At 35.2% G+C, this 18,859-nt stretch overlaps 1 protein-coding gene and 1 non-coding gene across 3 annotated transcripts in view; one reads left to right on the top strand and one right to left on the bottom strand.

The window, feature by feature from the left end:
• Positions 1–18,859, bottom strand: part of LOC101739187 (uncharacterized) — a 98,209-nt gene that overhangs the window by 45,339 nt on the left and 34,011 nt on the right. The window lies entirely within an intron of this gene.
• Mir3408 (microRNA mir-3408) lies at positions 18,749–18,851 on the top strand. Its single transcript, NR_107686.1, has one exon. It is a non-coding gene; the product is annotated as a microRNA mir-3408 (primary transcript).

Below are 18,859 nucleotides of genomic sequence, written 5' to 3'. Positions count from 1 at the left end.
ACATCTAATACCATGAAATTACTAGAGCAAAGAAACCAGCTAATCAGCGCAAAAGAAGGAAAAGACAGAAGAAGGCATTTAGCGAAAATTAGTAAAGACATCAAAGAAAGTATAAGGACGGACAGGAAAAAGAGTAGAATGGAAATTATTGAAAAGCATATAGCCAAAACGGGAGGCATTAAAAAAGCTCATAGAGAATTAACAAATTCAAATGACTGGATCGCAAAAATTAAAAACAACAGCGGAGAATGGCACCATAATAGAACTAATATATTAGGAATCGCTACGTCCTACTACAAAAAAATCTATGAACACAACACCGCTCAGGACAATATATACCTAGCGGAAACCTCAAGTATCCCTAACATCATTCAAACTGAAGTAACAAAAGCTATAGATAGTCAACACAGAGACAAAGCACCAGGACCCGATGGCATAAGCAACGAAATCTTAAAAGAAAGTAATGAAATTATAACACCAGTTCTCACTGAGATGTTTAATGAGATATTAAAAACCGAAATTATCCCACGGCAATGGACAGAATCAAATATTTTACTTCTATATAAGAAAGGAGACAAATATGACATTGGGAACTACCGCCCTATTAGCCTTATGTCCAACATATACAAGGTATTCGCCAAGGTCATACTTAATCGGATTGAAAAAATATTAGACGAACACCAACCCATCGAGCAAGCGGGATTTCGTAAAGGCTATTCAACGATCGACCACATTCATGTAGTACGCCAAGTAATGGAGAAGTATAAAGAACACCAATGCACCTACTATATCGCATTTATTGATTATAGCAAAGCATTCGATTCTTTGTTTCATGAAAAGGTATGGGAGTCATTAAAAGAACAAGGAATTGAACACAAATACATCCGGTTAATAAAAAATGTTTACAGCCAGAGTACTGCGAGAATACAATTAGAAAAGAAAGGTGAACCTTTCAGAGTAGGCAAAGGTGTACGACAAGGAGATCCCCTGTCACCAAAAATATTCTCGGCGGTACTAGAATCCATATTCAGAGCTCTAAATTGGGAAAATCTCGGTATCAATGTAGACGGTGTCTCATTGACTCACTTGAGATTCGCAGATGATATTGTGTTATTTGCAAAATCCTCGGAAGACATCACAAGAATGATAAACGAATTATCAACGGAGAGCGAGAAGGTAGGGTTAAAACTGAACCTGGAAAAAACAAAAATAATGACAAACGGAGAGAGAATTCCCACAAACTTAGGAAACAACCAAATTGATTACACCGATGAATATATTTACTTGGGACAGCTAATAACAGATGATAATCCGGTGCTCAAAGAAGTTGAAAGAAGAATAACTAATGGCTGGAGAAGGTACTGGGGCTTGAAAGAAATTATGAAGGACAAAAATCTTCATATGAACATTAAAAGCAAACTATTTAATACTTGCATACTACCAGTTCTCATGTACGGCAGTCAAACATGGGCTTTATCACAAAACACGATTAGCAAGCTTGCATCATGCCAACGCGCAATGGAGAGGAGCATGATGAACGTGAAAAAGTCAGACCGACTGAGTAACCGTATAATAAGAAGCAAAACAAAGGTAATAGATATAGGGTGCAAAATTAGAAGGCTTAAATGGCGTTGGGCAGGGCATATGGTTAGAGGTAAAGATAAATGGAGCAAAGTTGTGACACAATGGTATCCTAGAGAAAGTAAAAGGAAAAAAGGTAGACCGCAAAAAAGATGGGATGACGACATACGACAAGTGGCAGGCGTCACATGGAACAGAGTGGCTCAAGAAAGACATGAGTGGAAAAGGTTGGAGGAGGCCTTTGTCGATTGGCAAACAGATCTGCAGAAAATAAGAAAAATACAAATAATAGGCTAGATTAAGGTTTCAATAAAATTTAAGTTTTCTATATATTATATTTAATTTTAGTCATATAATTGTAATAAGGATCTAAATAAAAGGCTATATTATTATATTATTATTATTATATATGAGTTGATTTCGATGAAATTATACAACGAGAAATCTTGAGATTGGCTTAACGGGTAATCCTGAAATCATAGATTGGCCAGAAAAACGGGCCGAGTTTGATAAGTAAGTAAATGTTATAACAATTTATAACTCTTGTGCTATTATTGTGGCTTCTTTATTTATATCTATTATATGTTGCGGGCGGAATGTAGCCCACTTTAATGACAAAGAGGATTCCCATCTACGTCAGACGACACGTGCGCTGCGACCTAAGGTAGGAAGCACCCTAACAAGATTGGCCGTGACATCAAATGTAGTTCAATTATAACTAGTCTGGCCATAAATACTGTTACATAAAAACTTTTCTTTTTTTAACTTTTTAATAATTTTGAATTTGGAACACGTATATTATTTTAAAAACTTCTTTCGATTTTGCACCATTTCACATATTTTGTCGTATCAAATTACAATATGGAATGGGGTGTTAAAGAAAATAGGATTGCAGTGATCGCCTATGTAGTGGGTATGGAGCCGTCGGCCATATTCCAGACACTTCAAAAGCTTGGTATTAGCCGTATGTTCGTATATCGTACTATCAACAGATACAACAACACTTAATATGTGCAAGACCAAAAAAGATTGAGACAGCCGCGTGATTTAGAACCACTAAGGCTGTTAATGCTGTTAAAGCCAGAATTTGTCAAAAGCCCATTAGGAAGCAAAAAATCTTATTGCGAGAAACGAAGATTCCCGTTAGGACTCTGTCGCGTATTATAAAACAACACCTGAAGCTCGGTGCTTATCACCGATATACAGGACATGCCCTAAATCAATCTTTACGATTAAAGAGAGTGGATCGATCAAAACGCCTTCTGTCGCGATACGCAGGTGAAAGGTACAGAAATATTCTCTTTTCTGATGAAAACATTTTTACGATTAAAGAACAGTACAATAAGCAAAATGATGAAGTGTACGCTCACAGTTCTAAAGAAGCTACTCAAGTGGTCGGAAAGGTACAACGTGGTCGTCATCCTGCGTCGAATCCGTGGCTTGCGACGAAGGGTTCGACGAGTAAATTAACCTTCAGACACAGCCCACTGAGTTTCTCGCCGGATCTTCTCAGTGGGTCGCGTTTCCGATCCGATGGTAGATTCTGCAAAGCACTGCTCTTGCTAGGGTTAGTGTTAGCAATACTCGGGTTTGAGCCCCGTGAGCACACCTACACGTTACGGCGAAGCTAATATAGCCTCTCAAAGTTATCAGCGTAGGTAGGAAAATAAATAAATAAATAAAAACCAGAGCGGAGCTACCTAGGAGAAAAGAAGTACAAGTCATATTTTAAGAAGAATCAATAGACTGTATCTACTTAATCAGTGAGCTCCTGTCAATAATAATTATAAAATTATCGTCAGAATATCAGAAGTAAGAAATATTTATACCTTATTATGATTAATTTAATACAACGCTTGTAGCTCCATACGTGCGCCGTGCTCTTAGCAAGGTCATAAGTTCAGTGTGTAAGTAGCTAGACATCGTTATTGAATATGTATTAAAAACTCAATGCGACTTTCAAGAACGAACCGTTTCGAAAGGAGGTCGAATTTAGTGCATCCTTAGTGGTTATTGCTGTTTCTAAAACTTCAATAATTATTCAACACAACCGCGTTCATTGGCTTCCATTTAAAAATGAATAACTTTAAATATCGATTTCAAAAATATCTCCTAAGCTTTGCATTTTTATTCTGAATGATTTTTTTATTCTTATACTCACGGGTTACCGTATGTCACAAACTCAAACTTACAGCAGTTAGATACTTTCAAACTCGTCTAATTAATTAATTATAATTCCGATATACAGTGAATTATCATTTTCTAAATATATAGTAACATCATGTATTCAGAATTGACTGGTTTCAAGAAATTGACTTGTAATGTTTTTTTTAGGAAATTCGTTTTAATAACGCGCAATTGTGCTTCTAATATATACCTATCAGTTATATCGATGGAATGGTGCGATCCAATTTGACTTTATGATTATGATGTTACAGTGTAACAAAACTAAAGTGACAAGCATATTGTGTACTTTATTACATTTATTCCGTAAATACATAAGTTTCAGCATTATTAATGTGCTTATATATTTAAATTACAAGAGAGAAAGAGGGAGAAAGAAAAAATGCTGCAACCCACATTGAGATACCAAATCTAAGTCTCAGTTGAGTTACGTTTATGTTTTTTCAAATTAAGATTTTTAATAATTGTATCCCATACAATGGTGGGACCTCTGATCGATTATTTAATTCGCGGTAATCGATAAAAACGTCCAACTGTTCCGAGATTGCACGATCCCGCTGCTATGGGAACCGACGCCGCGTGATACTTGGGCTTTGTAGCGAATCCGTAATTTCTGTTGCCATTGTCGCCGACAGGTGACATCATTTAATATGAGAATCGAAAACAAGCAGTAAATATATCTTGTATCGATTATCTGCTTTCGTCAATAAATATGGCATCAAAGATTTTTTGTTTTGTAAACATGAAACAATGTGTTTAAAGGATTTTTACTTAAAATTTAAAAAAAAAAACGATATCTGAATATATACGCGTACAAAATGTTTGGAGTCCTCGAAAGATTTCCTTACAGCAATAAAGCCTGTTTGATTTTTATAATCCAGTCTCCATATAACGTAGCCACTCTACGTAATTCGCTTCGACACGTATGTAAAAAAATATACATATGTATTTGGAAATAAACATAAAGTACTTAGTTCATGAGCAATATCGTCGAAACAAAATTGAGTAATGAGTTGCTTAATAATATAACAATTATGATTGACCAAGTTATTGAATTGTTTATTGTGTAAGAACGTAATGTTTGGAGTTAAGTATATGTTAATATCGGATTGTTATGTTTAACGTAGTATTAAAGAGGATACGTTGACAGATTGACAGCTTTGATCAAATTGTTTTTTTTTTTTTGCTTATATGTGTGGACGAGCTCAAAGCCCACGTGGGGTTAAGTGGTTACTGAAGCCCATAGACATCTACAACGTAAATGCGCCACCCACCTTGAGATATAAGTTCTAAGGTCTCAATGTATTTACAACAGCTTCCCCACTCTTCAAGCCGAAACGCATTACTGATTCACGGCAAAAATAGGCGGACTCACAAGAGGTCCTACCACCAGTAATCCAGTCGGAAGTCAAGAGTTATTTAATTTTTTCTCCGACGACCCCTTAAAACTAGGTGGGCCGTGAGCTCGTCCGCAATTACAAAAAAACCTATTCAACACTTACTTAGTAGTTTGGAACGAGATTATAATATTTTAATTTAAATTACTAATAATTAATAAATGGGAGTAATGAACCAAACAAAGTCATATTTAAAATTACACAAGTATGTTTAAATTCCACGAATATGCTCCTTCTGTCGACCCCCACAACAAAGTTCATAGTTATACACTAATCCTAAGAGACACAAACCGGAATCATCTAGAAAGAAAATCGTATTTAGAATTCGTTTTTAATTTATGTTAATTCTGAAAGTTCACTAACCGTTTCCTATGCGGCTGCCAATAATTTTATCTACATCATGTTTCTCGGTAAGTTAGTTACCCGAAAACTTAAAGCGAACGGTGACATCATGCAGACATCATCGGATTAATAAAATTGATGCCAAAAAAAACGTTAAACTCTTAAATCTTTAACGAGAACAAATAGACGCTGAACAAGTTGCCAATTTATCGCTGAGGTAATAAAGCTCTAAAATTATCTCAATATGTTTGATTTTAAATCTTATCTTTCTATTCTTAATTTAAAAAAAAAAACAAATCCATTATCATTTTGTGTCCGATTGGATAAAAATTCAATTTCAGCTTAGAAATACATTTAATCTACAAAAGTTTAGTAATTTGTATTCGAATAAAATAAAGTCCCAACTAAAGTTTTAAGGTTTATGCCATTTAAATAGCTCATTGGGGAAAGCATTAAACTTTAAATTTATTTGAGCACTTTTATGGTTCGCGTTCCCCAATTTGTTACCGTTTACGTGAAACGAAACTGAATCAACAAATACGTAATCCTCTTCGCTCAATTTTAGTATTCATTTAAATTTTTGTAAATTATATAAATTTTAGTTCCTTAATGTCATATATCCTTTACTTTATATGTAACATAAAATCATACGTCTTGATCTGCCCGAAGACAACAACAAGACGTTTCATGCTGCAGATTTAACTTTTTAAATAACTCCTTTACAGTTTATCTCTAGAGAAATCAATGAACTTTTAGATGAATAATTTGCATCGTATTCAAGTTTAAAACTGCTTTTACGACACTTTGTTCTTAAGTTTAAGTTTAGCCTTAGGTTTCTTCGTCACGGATTACTGCATTATTATATCACAATAAATTTAAAATAATTAATTCAAAATCAAACCCTAAAAGTATTAATTATGTCTACACTTCTCGACTATCTGAAAAACATAATGTCGTATACTTAAAATTAATTACTAAAAGTCATTTCAAAAACATCAAAGAGAAGTTAATGTTTCGAGGATATAAAACTAAAGAAGAATTAAGAATACATTATCAAATCGATCCTTGTATAAGGCGAATGTAATGTAATCAAAATTCAATGTGCATTTCGGCATGTGACGATAATCAGCGAATATGATAACGGTATAATAATATATTTTAGCGCTGCCATTAATAAGTGGATAGTAGACGTGACTCAGACTTGTGAAGTGCCGTTTTTGGTTCGTTTATTTTGATTAAGAAACACGATTAACGTTAAGTTTTCTTGCCACTCCGTTGAATAATGTCATTTTATTTTATTTGCGTGTTTATTTGTTTTGTTTACGTCGTACGAGTACGTAGAATTCAATTATGGAATATATTTAAAAAGAAACGCTTATAAAATGATATTATACATTACGTAATTAAAATTATTTTAAAATTTATAACAATTGAAAAAAATATAGAAAAAAATGTTTTTATTCTGCATTATTGCTTTTCGTCGCCTTTGGAAAGTTTCTTGATTTTAACTTTTTACAAGATTAAAATCAGTCGTTTAGGATCATCATATGGATAATTAAAATTAAAGCCATAATATGTTAAACAATTTTCAGAACAAACCAAAAAAAGAGGTCGCAAGCAGTATAATTATTTCCTCCAGCAATTCTAAAATAATATGCGCAATCCATTAGATCAAATTAAGTAATTAGTCACACACTAATTATTTCTAATTCGTGTTGTAATTCCTCGACGTGCATTGAATTCGATAAGAAATCTCGTTGCATACGAAAACCCACTGGCTGAAAACGTTTTGATTGCTAATAGTAACTAATTACATTGCAAACGCCTCGGTGTTGCATAACGCATGAAAAGCTATGCAATCGTCGTAGAACGCACCATAATATAAAGTGCCTCTCGTAAAAGTCTTGAAGTCGTCGTGGCCTAAAGGATAAGACGTCCGGTGCATTCGTGTTGAAGCGATGCACTGGTGTTCGAATCCCGCAGGCGGGTACCAATTTTTCTAATGAAATACGTTCTCAACGAATTGACACGATTGACTTCCACGGTGAATGAATAACATCGTGTAATAAAAATTAAGCCCGCAAAATGATAATTTGCGTAATTACTTGTCGTAGCACTTCTTGAGATTCGGCGCGGGTAGGTAGGTACCACCTCCCCGCCTATTTCTACCGTGAAGCAGTAATGCGTTTCGGTTTAAGCGGCGGGACAGAAATTTGAACTATACTTGAGGTCTTAGAACTTATATTTCAAGGCGGGTGGCGCATTTACGTTATAGATGTCTATGGGCTCCAGTAACCACTAAACACCTGGTGGGCTGTGAGCTCGCCCAGATTAATGATAACTTACTGTCGATAATGGACATCAAGCATTCGAGAGGCACAGCCCAGATGCTCGCTTATTACAATGAAATTTGGTTTTTAAGTTTCCTTTGAAAATTGACTAGATGAGCTCGAGCTTATTAGGAACTGCCCGATATTATCTATGTATTAGGACACCGTACTTATAGGTTACGTGTAGAAATATTTTTAAGTATACCTTATTTCTAGCACGTTTGTATTCATATTGCGCCAATGGAATTTAAATCACAAAAAAATCTCTTAAAATTTACGTCATTCTACGATAAATAGCTGTGTTCGATTACGTGAAAAAACAACTAGTCGATTCCACATTCAAAACATTTTTATTGTGTAGAGAAGTGCAGAAATCCATTTGTCTGTCTCTGCGAGGTATAAGCTTTCGACCGGATCGCGATACAATTTGATATGCACGAAACCAGTTATCGGAATAGTAGACACAGAACGCTTGTATTTGTTAGATCAGACCAGTCCGGGATCGTTACTCCAGGAAAACTTAATTGAGATATCAACGTCAGAGCTAGAAGGTAGTACAAGGCGCGCTGAGTGCAAGAATGGATGAATTACGTCAATTTAATTATTTATTACGATCTTAGTGGCGTTGCAGTTTATACGATCCTTTTTTAATACACTTTTATTAGCTTCAGACGTATGTATGTAACCGAATCTTTGAATATGATTTTGATCCCCGACAAAACGTCGAATTAACTCGAAATTTGGTATACTTATTAAGGACCGAGGAATAAAAAATATTAAAAAAAAAAAAAAATTATAATTAAAAAACGAAATTCAACTAAAAAATGAAAAATAAATAAGAGTTTAAAAAAACTAACAAATTACGTTTTATAGAAAATCCAACTAAAAAATAGAAAATAAATCTTAATAAATATGTAGTAGTTATAAATATTTCATGAACGGATATGAGTAGAAGGGTTATTTTGATAATATCCCGAAAAGCACCCCACGCTTTTTTTTACAATAAAATAATTTTTTCTTACACTATTTTTAAATCCAAATTTATTAAGATTTATTTTCTATTATATACACGCGAGCAAAAGTTTGGAATCACTTACTTGAAATTGGTTCCGCGCGATCTTGCTTACTAAATAAAATTTTAACTATCATAAAAATTACATCATTTTAAAGGTTCAGCTGTCAACTTTAAATTGATACAAAATTCATTCAAATCGAGCCAGTAGTTAAGGAGCTATCCCAGATTAAGTGAAGAAGGTAGGAAAACAAGGAAATATGGAAAAATAATGAATGAACAAAACAACAAAAATTAATAAGTTAAAAAAAAATTAGCCTTATAATTAAGTATCAGTACTTTGTGTTCCCTTCCCTCGCCCTAATAACTGCTCGAAGACGATTCTTCATAGACATGATCAGCTTCTGAATTGATTCTTGTGGGATACCTTCCCACTCGTAAATCAACGCCGATTTCAGCCCATTCAGACATGAAGGAGCAGGAGTTCTGGAACGAACCTTCCTCTTCGGTTCATCCTACACGTGCTTAATGGTATTCAAGTCAGGGCTGAGCGCTGGCCAGTCCAATGTGGCGATACCGACTTCTTCGAGGTATACAGTTGTTACACGGGCAGTGTGATAACGAGCGTTATCGTGCATAAGGAGGAAGTAATCACCGATATATCCAGCATAGGTAAGGACATGTTCCAGCAGAATATTGGAAATGTATCAGTCCGAAGTTAGACCACCTCCTCGTCCCCCGCCAGGCACGAAAACAAGCTCGGTTTAACCATCGAAGGAAATGCCGGCCCACATCATACAATGGCGCCCCTGTAAGCCACTGTTTCAGCGAAACAGCACTGCGCAAATCGCTCCCCAGACCACCTGTAGACCCAACCTCTTCGGTGACTACCATGCAAACACATCCTGCTCTCGTCGGAGAACAGGACTTGCCTCCATTGCTCAACCTCCCAATCAAGATGGATGTGAGCAAATTGAAGGAGTGCTTTTCGGTGAGCTACCGTGAGTTTCAAGCCTGTGGGAGGTCTTTTTGGAGTCAGATTCGCTAGCTTGAGTCGTCGACAAAGTGTCCACTCGCTGGCTGCTACCCCACGAATATCTCGGAGCTCCTGTTGGACGTCGACACCATGTAAATGCCGATTTCGGAGAGAGGTTGACACGATAAAACGGTCATCCCTCTCCGATGTGCACCGGCGCCGTCCAGATCTTGGTCTCGGGATAAAGCCACCAGTCTCCTGAAAGCGCTTGTAAGCTTTCGAAGCACAGGACTGACTTATGTGGAGCCGACGGGTGACATCCCGCTGGCTGAGCCCTTCTTGCAATAGGGCTACGATTTGTGCTGCTTCTGTAGGTGTTGTCTCCATTGTCGTACAAGGTAAAGGATCAAAATTAGCGGAGATGTTTACCGGTCAACGTGTGAAAGTCAACTGATAAAGAAAATCCGATTACAGGTGCTTTGATAGGGGTCAATAGGTCGCAACTCGCGACGTATCAAGCAATTGAAACACGTCTTTTTCGTTATTCCTTCGCTTAATCCGGAATAGCTTCTTAAATAATGGCTTGATTTTAATGAATTTAGTATCAGTTTAAAGTTAAGAGTTGAACATTTAAAATGAAGTCATTTTTATGCTTATTAAAAAAAAATTTTGTACACGAGATCGCGCGGAACTAATTTCAAGTAAGTGATTCCAAACTTTTGCTCGCGAGTGTAGTTGGATTTTCTATAAAAGCGTATTTTGTTCGTTTTTTAAAACTATTATTTATTTTTTTCGATAGCCCGTGTTTATGTATTTTTGTTGTTGTCTGTTATATATATCGTTTATTTGGTTTGATATTTTCTATCTATTTATTTCAAATCAACGTCTTGTTTGTTAACATGCGTGCCAGTATGCGTTCCTAAACCATTTCTCCGATATTATGAAACTTGGCACAGTTATTATTCGTATTTCAAGGAATCTTTATGTGTTAGTAGGATAATATATTTAGTTCCATGAAATTAGAATAAGTAGTTACAGAAATCGAGCTTTTTTCATACAGTTAGCGATGGTCACAACGGAACGTAACCAGATTTCACTAGTATCCTAATATCTATTCCTATTGGCATTATCAGGAGACGAGCACACGGTCCATCCGAAAGTGAGTGTCTACTATCGCTTCTGGACATCAGCAACGCCATGGACACAGCCAAGCCGCTCCTAAGTGCTTCGTTTTCTATTTTATTGAACACATCATTGTTTGTTTTTTATTTGGCTTTTTAGAATGTTAGGAATATATAATCATGTATATACTGTTTTTTTTTTCCTACCTATTCGCTGGTAGCCAAAGGAGCTATTTCTAGCTAGCGCGGATGGGTAGGTGTGCTCATGGGCTCAAGCAGAGAGAATTTGCTAACCCTAGCCCTAGCAAGAGCAGTGCTTCGCAGAATCTACTACCGGATCGAAATTGCTGGGTAGATTCGGCGGGAAACACAGTGGACTAATTTACCGATCAATAACTATTTATCGATAAACAGATTTGTACATCGCAATTGGTAATAAAAGTTTTGCAAAGTAGTGAACTTTTAAATTATTGTTCCCTGCCAAATGTCATAATTTCAGAATTCGTGTGTGTGCATGAGCAAATTGATTTATTATACATATATTGCTCAAAGCAAGGTCTCCTTAGTCGTATTCGTTTATTAATTGACTGACCCGGTGGCGCTGTAGTTACGCGCCTCTCAATGCAAGGTCGAGGGTGCGATTGCCAGTTCGGACAAACACTCATATCACGAACAAGTTTATTTGCTTTGTATCTGTGATATATATAGGTATTTAAAATGTATATAATTAAGTGTATCAGACTCTGATCTCAGAAAATCCTGTTTGGAGTCATGTGGCAGTTAGAGATTAATCTCCAATTATTATTTATTTAGTTATAGTGAGAATATTAGTTTAAGTTTGAAAACATTGAACTATTTTTTGCTCCTCGGCGAAGAAGGCGGGGTGGCGGCGTAGGTCCGAAGCCCCGTTCATCTCCCGTAGGAGCCATCGGGCGAGACACCCGGAGCTGTCAGTCCAGTGGTGATGCCGTGCAAGGTGGCTCCTGTGCGACGCCCACGGTGTGTCTCTCGATACGACGTCCTTCGGGATCTTCCCAGAGATGAAATTCCGTCCTTTCATCAGTATGGGTACCGGCGAAGGCACACTTTCAGTGTGCTATATTCGTCGAGTCGGAGTAGTAGTAGACTTCGATGGAGTTTAGTCGGTAGTTGGGTTTGAGGCGCGGGTCTTAAGTGGCTTATGCCGCACGCTTTTTTCAAATTGATATAATCTCCTAAGAGAAATTGGAAGAAGATAAGGACCTCGTCTTCTTCTTTGGAGGCTCCGGAGTCCGACATAATCTGTTCTGTTAGCCCCCCTCGACCAGGTATCCGTAAACGGAATCCCCAGCATAGGAAAACAGCAGATATCACTGGAATTCGGACATTTTTTTTGACACCCGTAAATCTTGTAGTGGTAATTTTTTGTTACGTAAAACAACAAAACAAATGTTAAAACTTAGTAGTTAAGACATTATCGTTATTATTATTAATTAATAGAAATAAATCAATTACTTTGATGTTAAAAAATACTTTCAACAATTATTATGAAACATAACGTTAATTTTAATTATCTCAAATGTTATATCAGAATAATTTACGTCCGCCATCTTAAGCTGGCTTTATTTTCCTGTCAAGGAGTCGAAACGAAAGATTAAATACAACAAAAGCCTCGAACTGAGTCATTTGGATGACAAAACGTTTATTGTTGGAGAACACGGTCTCTTTAGGTCGTTACCGTGGCCATTTCCCATGACAATTCCGCTGTGAGAGTATACTAGCAAGACATACCTACGGCTGCGAAGGGTGCTTATTACAGTTCGTTCTAGTGTCTCGAATTTTTTAAACTAGCGGTTTACATATACAATTATGTTGTTATTAGCAAATACAGTCCTTGGTCCGACAAACAAAATGTCTCAGGGAGATTTTTACTTAAACATTTATTTTAATTACATTAATATAGTCATTCAGGCTAACATGATTATTAATGAGTTATACGTCTATTTGTATTATTTCGTTGCTAAAATTAGGCATTAAGGTTAAATTTTGTAAAAAAAATCGTCATTATGTACGACATCACGGTTCACGGTTGATTTTTAATCTTATTTATTGCAGATTTAAGACTTACAGATTTCGTATGCGTGGGATCCGTGAATTTTACGGGCTTACTCACCCATACTCTGTATATTCAGTGTCCGTAATCTTGATAATAACTCGAACAAATGTGTTGATAGGCACGAGAATTCTCTTTGTTTTATACAAAATAATATAAGAACGAGAATTTAGTGTCTATTGTCAAAGCGACATTTGTCAAAAATTATGTTGTCGCCTTCCATATTTGAAATGTTTGAAATTCATAACAAAAAAAATTTAAATGACAGTTTGAGCTAAATTAGTTTCATTTTTTATAGGGATTTTATGACCTGGTAACTTATTTTAATTTATATTCTTATTTTTATCAAAAATGTTAATAAATGGTGTGAAATGAAATGAAATGAAGATGATTAATTTGAGACATTAATCAACTGGGATGAAATTAAATGAAATGAGATGAAATGATATGGGATGAAATAAAATGGTGGTCCTTTACAGAGATTTTTTCAGAGGACTTTTTAAAGGATCCCGTGAAGTTACGTCCAGCGGCTTTGTTTCGTTTTCCCACATTTGTGCACTTTCACAGATATTAAACGGTTAATAAACCACCGTTATTACATATTTAAGCATAAAGAAACACTAAATAGACAAAATAAAACAAATCACGCAACTTCACTCCTCGCGTTCCCGCCAAAAAGTCCAACTAGTTTCATGATTCAACTATATATAGGTACAGGTTAGGTTTAGTTTATAATATGAATTCGAGTACAGAATACGTTTGCTCAATTACAAGTATGAGATCTTTCGTATCTATTCGTTTTCTATGGAACAAAATATTTCATTTCATATTTTATACTTCGTTTTTATTATATTTCAATTTGGTGTGAAACGAAATGAATGGTTTCGTGCTATTTTGTGGCTTGTTATTATTACCTTTGCGGTAGTAATGACAAGTCTCAGTAACGTGTCGTTTGGCAAGTTCAAGGCAAAACAGTGCACCGTAAACACTGTGATTCACTTTGAAGCAATTATTATGGCTTGTTTCTCAATTTCACAAGCAAGATACTCGGAAATATACTTTGGCACGTTCGTAACTCACCGAGAAGTCACAGTTTGAAATAACATTACGTTATTTTGTATTATTGCCTTATGAACTTTACGTTATATATATATATATACATCATATTGATTTTTTAAAGGCAATATTTATTTTGTATTTTAGTGCGCTTAGTCATTAAGTCACTTATTTGTAATTAATGCTGCTAGGTATTCCCTAGCAGCCTCAGGAAGATCTCCTCTGTCCGAGAATGTGCTTCCTGTCTTCATGGGACTTTGTCTATAACATGTAATCTAAACTTATTTACCAAACGTTCATTGTTTAATTACTAGTTAATTGGCGACGATGAACCTGCACAATTCTTTTTTTTTTTTTTTTTTCGTTCCTTTAGCTTTGAAAATACAGCCGGTCGGGAACAGAAAAAACATTAAAATTAGGACGAGGCCATAACAATGATATTGATTGACAATACGAAGCGTGCTAATTGATGTGATGTACCTTTGTCACGAATGATACTTTAAGTATCAATTAAAACTATACATATTTGATATTCGGCGCCAAAGGAGAAACGAGTTAAACTTATTACTCTACTGCTGAAAGAGGATAATATTTTTCGAGTGTATGTTTGTACATATGTCTAATTCTTTAACACGCTGTACATATATCTCGGAATGTATCTATACTTTAATACTATATACTTTTAACAAATTTATAATATAGTTAAGAAGTTACGAACAACATGAATTAAAATTAAGATTGAAAAAAATTAAATATCTGTTTTTAAATATATAGGAAATAATCAAGAAATCGCGTTGTGCGTTGCCTAACACAAGGGAATACATACAAATCGTAAAAACTTAACCGTAAAATTCGTTCGTTTATTTAGAATGTGCTCGACTTACATATTTGTGAATGACAAGTTTGACAAATCATTTGCATAACACAACCTACTTATTTTGTAAAGTGATACCAAGTTGTTTATTTAAAAAATACATCCTACATTATGAAGAAAACGTGAAATGTGTAGATTGTTTTTTTTTTAAATTTAATTTAGAACTTTCTTAATTTAGACGACTGCCCATAAGCCACTAGAGATTGTATTTGCGATATAATACAAAAGCATATTTTTTATTTCTTTAGCTAGTACTGTAGCTTCCCCCACGCACCCAGAAAAAACCATCCGGGCCTAAACTATTAGATAAATTACTAACTTATACCGATACCTATTTTTGTCGTGTTTATTCTCGTTCAATGCAAGTATGGCGCTCTACAAACACAAAGGAGTCAAAACATTGAATTTCCTAGTGCCTTCGTAACATCTTATGTCACTATACGCCCACGCGCACGCTCTGTTATTTTCCCACGTTGACTATTTATGCATAGGCATTCGATAATGTCTGTTTGTCCCACTCATCTGTAAGCAGAAAGAACAGGACAGTAATGTTGTATACATTTGGTTGGTTTTCGTATGCAAAGATGATTCTCTGGGACTGCAGGACCCACACCGCATGTTGACAAGCCTAGGTACAAGGCGTATGAGTAATGCCGTATAAAATATACCTTAATAGAAACGTCACGGTATAGGGAGAACGCGTGTTTCATTTTCTTAAAACTATACCCACCAAAAAGGTATATTGATGTTACGCAGCGTCGCAATTATAGCTGTTTGTTTGGTTTTAAAGTGTATTAAATTGATTTGGGACTAGTTTGGAAGCAATTATAAAACTTTCACTGTACATCTCAAGATACAATAATTAGAAGCGGTCGCTTCATATGAAAGATTCAAAACGTACTTACTTCTTTATTTTGGTCACTTTTATGCGATTTTAGTCCTATCCAGGCTTTGAAACTGATATAAGACCTTACGTCTAAAAACTATTTAATTACTAGTAAACTCAGTCAGGAACCGGCTATCGCAAAACGATATTTGAATTTTCTGAATATACTATCACGCTATCCGTCGGGTGTTAACGGTATTTTAATATACCAGAAATCTAACTTTTAAGTGAATATGTTTTTTTTTTGTTGGATAGACAAGCGTATGCCGATTTAATCGAAGAAACTTAAAAGCGGTGGTCTATCGCGATGCAATACACCTCGTTAGAAGAAACAGCAAATGATTATTATTCAGCAAAACAAGTATTTTTTTCTTTAAGTTCGTATTTATTTCAATCATCTATACTTATAGTTATATTGTGGGTCGAGCAGAATAAAACAGTTCTCATAATGAGACAGCGTAAATGATCGCAATTTTAACGCTGCACCACACTGTGGTAACTAGCAAAAAATAGTGAGGTGCCCACAATGCAACCTGTTGATTATCAGGAACGGATCGGTACGAAAGACAGCGTACGGCGAGGTCAACGCCTCCGTTCGCACTCACATCCGATACTCGATAAGTATTGTTTCTTAAAAATACAAATATATATTTTCGCCGCATCATTATTTCGTTACTATTTGGATCGCGTTGACCTTTAGTACTTGACACGACGACCCTAAGGTTGTGGGGAAAAAAGCGACGACGTGGAGCTAGTTAGAAAATAACGGAATTGCCACGTTTAGCCCTTTTTGTTAACGTCGTACTCGGTCTAAATAATTTTGTAAAAATATATTACTCGCATTATAATATAATTTAAGAATTTGAGATTTAAAAATAAATAAATAAATTGCCCGTTGAACAAATGAACAGCGTACAAATACGTATACTATAAATTGTTTCTACGATTAAAATATTTACGGGAATGTACAAATAGTATAAACGATACGATTAATTAAATAAAAAATGCATGTGTGAATATTGCATGAACATAAACTACAAGTAGTAATCTTACCAAATCGATTAGTAAAATAAATAAGTACTCGTGGTGTTTTTTGGCAAAAAGACAACCAGAAATCTAGCTCTCAAACGAGATATTGGCGAATAAATAACTATCAATAGTTAAATACAATTCGAGAACGTTATCCGATTGCAAAAATAAATAAATAATTTAATTTATTCATTCAGGTGGGTCACCAACATCTTGTCTATTCGTGACGTGAAGCGATTTTTAGTTTCCGTTCTGCCAATGTTGCTTATTGAGACTTCAATCGTCAAGGTGGCCAGCGGAATTCTAGTTGTATTATATAGAATCGGCGTGCTTTTAACATTAATCGGTTGCTTGTAGGCTTTTTTTATTGCTTAGATGTGTGGACGAGCTCACAGCCCACCTGGTGCTAAGTGGTTACTGACGTACAACGTAAACGCGCCACCCACCTCGAGATATAAGTTCTAAGGTCTCAGTATAGTTACAACGACTACCCCACCCTTCGAACCGAAACTGTTGGTTAACTTACGAGTTAAGCAAAAAAAAGCCACATTATTTGAATTTATTACTTTAGTTTCCTCGCAATGCTGTCAGATATCACGGCTGCGTGAATAATATATATGAGTCGACTATTATCAAAGCCGGCAATCTGACTTTTGGACAATGATTGGTAAATCAGAAAAACGAATTATTGACTTTGTATTCCATTGGCAGTCACAAAACTCTTCGGAACGACATCTTAGATAAATAACAGGTTAACTATTAACCTTTATTTAATGCAGGTTTTGAACCGTATTCTTTGAAGGAGACGATTATATTCAAATCAATCTGTATTGACATATCAATAATTTTTTTTTGTCCAAATGCACAGATTGCCACCATTGATAATAGACGACTCATATAGACTTCATAGAATAATAGACTTTTACTTCGCTAAGGAAAATTATTTCGATAATTTTGAACAACGTCAACGGTTTCGTTAAATTGCATCTGATTTTGTCGAAAGGTGAATTCGATTAGGCAAACCTTATGAAGTTAATCTCAAATGAGGAAAGCAGTGACGCCGTCGAAAGTGCTCGTTTGTTTAGGGATGGCAGACAGAATATAAGAAATATCACAAATTATAACTGTTCCAATATTTGTAATTGTTATACGAAAAACTTAAAAACGTTTTTAGATATGTAGGTGTATTATTTAAATAGCTATAAGCATGTAATACGTTATAAATAAGACTCAAATAGTTGAATTGTCAGCCCTGCCGGGTTAGCTGTTCGCTTTGCAATTAAAATCGTAGAGGTCTTTCCTAATGAATTAACAAAAGATTAGAAAGGCACAGTGTGATCGATTTCACTAATCTTTAACTTTAGGAACGTGTTAAGGACTAGTATTTAGTTTAATAGATACATTTAGAAATGAATATGATTTTTTTTTCTGGATTATTTTAATCTGTAATTGAGGAAAGTATTTTTTTTTATAAAACAAATTCTAATTTTTTGTGGTTTCATTTATTTTTCGTGCATTCGCAAGTTTTTTATCTTTTTTACATTGAATCTTTGTGAATGTTTTGTTGGAAATCCAGAAAATATTATATATCCCATATTCGTATGACAGGCGGCATGTCAGATACTTTCAAGAAATGGGCGTGTTTATTATTATTTAAGTGAAACTATATTATAGTTTAACTCCCATTATTTTATTTTCGCTACATTTTTTTTATGCTCTGTTCATATGTCGGCGACAACCATCAGAAATATATTGAAGAAATCAGCGCCACAAATCGTTTTTATTAAACACCATTGAAATTCAAAAGTTATTTAACATTTGTAAAAAAAAATATATCAATTCTTTGGATTTTTTGAAAAGTTTAGAGATAATTGTGACTCGATCGCCTTCTCTGTTCACGGGTAAGTGACGCTAAAAACCTGTTCATTTGAGGTTCGCGACTATCCGGTGTGAGTAGCGGACGTATATGAAAAAAAAGA

The sequence above is a fragment of the Bombyx mori genome, chromosome 1 (genome assembly GCF_030269925.1).
Source record: "Bombyx mori chromosome 1, ASM3026992v2".
NCBI classification, from domain to species: domain Eukaryota; kingdom Metazoa; phylum Arthropoda; class Insecta; order Lepidoptera; family Bombycidae; genus Bombyx; species Bombyx mori.
The sequence above is the reverse complement of the archived record's forward strand: the minus strand, read 5'-3'. Positions and strand labels throughout refer to the sequence as shown.